This window comes from Cryptotermes secundus, unplaced genomic scaffold (assembly GCF_002891405.2).
Source record: "Cryptotermes secundus unplaced genomic scaffold, Csec_1.0 scaffold991, whole genome shotgun sequence".
Lineage (NCBI taxonomy): Eukaryota > Metazoa > Arthropoda > Insecta > Blattodea > Kalotermitidae > Cryptotermes > Cryptotermes secundus.
The window spans coordinates 284,146-286,597 of record NW_019722444.1 but is presented as its reverse complement, the minus strand read 5'-3'; the positions used below and the strand labels follow the sequence as shown (position 1 = coordinate 286,597).

At 35.0% G+C, this 2,452-nt stretch overlaps 1 protein-coding gene across 1 annotated transcript in view; it reads left to right on the top strand.

The window, feature by feature from the left end:
• Positions 1-2,452, top strand: part of LOC111861517 (glyoxylate reductase/hydroxypyruvate reductase) — a 14,637-nt gene that overhangs the window by 4,763 nt on the left and 7,422 nt on the right. The window lies entirely within an intron of this gene.

The window sequence follows — 2,452 nt, the reverse complement described above, 5'->3', positions numbered from 1 at the left end:
CCAGCTGCACTATGGCCCTGGGGTTGATTCAGCCTCTTAACAGAAATGAGTACCAGGAATATTCTTGGGGCTAAAGGGCGGCCGGCGCATAGAGCTAACAACCTTACTGCCATCTATGAACTGATTGTCTAGGAAATGTGGGAACCTCAACATCTTACAACCCTATGGGCCTCTACGGCCTGTTACAGGAATAGCTTTACTTTTTACTTTTACTCTTGTCTGCACTGTTACAATAACATGATAAATGGCTGTGCTATTAATAATGTTTGAATATTGAATATCACACTCCAGGTCAGGCTCAGTTTTTTTACAGTATGCTGCATACACCTCACCTCTACTAACAGCACCTAAGAAAAATTACATGAATGAAGGGAGACAAGTAGATGATGAAGAGCTTTATGTTAAACTGTCACTGACATTCAAATTATTAACCCTTTCTCAGTGCTTGAGGTGGAATGAAAATAGAACCGGGATGCCATCCTGCCGCATCCCGCCCCACCTCAAGGCCTGGGTATTGTACATTGCATTTACTACCAAAGAAGTAACGGGATGCTTTTAAGCCATTTAGAAAAGAACCGGGATGCCATCCCACCGCATCCTGCCCCACCTCAAGCCCTGCCCTTTCTAATAATAAGACTATTACAGCCTTCTCCCTAGCCAAGAGGTTTGAGCCATTTTGCTACCAGTTAACTTTTGTGTGTATATAATATTGCATATTTTTCAAAATATTACAAAAAATAATTAGTAGATAACAGTATATGGTTCGTCAAGGCACAGAAATGATTGCATTTGGTCCATTTCTGGCCACAGAAACAAGGAGAATGACTGTACCAATGACATATTGCTGCTTGAACACAGAGGAAAATATGTAATGCCAAACATGTTAGGAGATATCCAAAAATGGTTAAATGAAGGAGGATATGGGCAAGATGCATAATGGAAATAAAAATATTTATATTACATTTTAATCATTAAATTCCAGGGGAGGAGGCCACTTGAAAAATCTAGACATAGATGGGAGGATAGTATTAAAATATATTATACAGAAATAGGTTGTGAACATGTGAACTGGTCTGGACTGGCTTAAACTAGTGTCCAATGGCAGGATTTTGTACCCACAGTAATGGACCTTCTGGTTCTCATAGAAGCAGGGAATTTGTTTGTAGTTTGAATGGCTATCAGCTGCTTATAAAGACTGTGCCATGAATTACTGTGATGGTGTATTTAATTGTAGCAAATCAAAAATGGTGGAAATACCTGGTATGCCATATTGATATAACACCATATTTTCTGTCTACTGCTGTATTCCCTTCCAGCCCCCTCAGTCCTACCCCAGCTAACCAAAACATTTGTCCCTAGCATACATTATCACTGCTAACTTCCATGTGAACAGAATGACTAAATGACTGGAGAGGTGTGTAAGGAAGTATTCTGGAGGGAACAATGTAATTGCCCCAGAAATGTGGACTTCTTTCCACAGCTTCAGTATAACAACTGGTATAAAAATATCCTGTAAAAACAAGAGGGCATTGTATGATGAAGTAAAGAAAGGTGATACCCCAATTTTAAATAATTATTATAAGTATTATTCTAAAATATTAACAAGAGTGATAAATCAAGCCAAGAAGATGTCATATGATAAGCAGATTAATAACTCAAAGAATAAAGTTAAAATGACTTGGAGAATAATAAATAATGAATTGCTAAAGAAAGCAAATAGTGAAAATATTTATACACTTAATATTGAAGGCAAAGAGACTTTTAACTTAATTGATATTGTTAATACATTCAATAAATATTTTACTGAAGTAGCTTATAACATTCATCAACACATAAAAGAAAATGGTCCAAATGACAAATCCGAACCTGTGAGCTGTATGACATACTTGACTAATGCATTTGAGAGTCCTTTTCCGAGCATTAAAATAACTAAAACTACAAGTAGAGAAATTGAAAAGATTATATTGTCCCTTAAACCCAGCCAATCACATGGGTATGATGAAATATCGAATGATATACTTAAAATCTGTAAAACCTTTATTAGTGAACCCATTAGCTTCTTATGTAACAGAGTTTTGTTTGAGGGTATTTACCCTGATAGACTAAAATATGCTACTATTATACCTATTTACAAAAAAGGCGATAAGAACTTGGTATGAAATTATAGACCTATCTCCATATTAACATCCATCAATAAAATTTTTGAGAAGGTAATGTATAGTAGATTGATAAAACATTTTTAGGAAAATATTATACTAAGTAAATATCAATTTGGTTTTAGAGAAAATAAAGGGACTGAAAATGTAATATATTGTCTGATCTCAAGAATATTAGACTCATTAAATAAAAAAATGCTAGTCAGTGGGATTTTTTGTGACTTAGAAAAGGCTTTTGATTGTGTTAGCCATGAAATATTATTAAACAAATTAAGGTACTATGGAATAAAGGACAA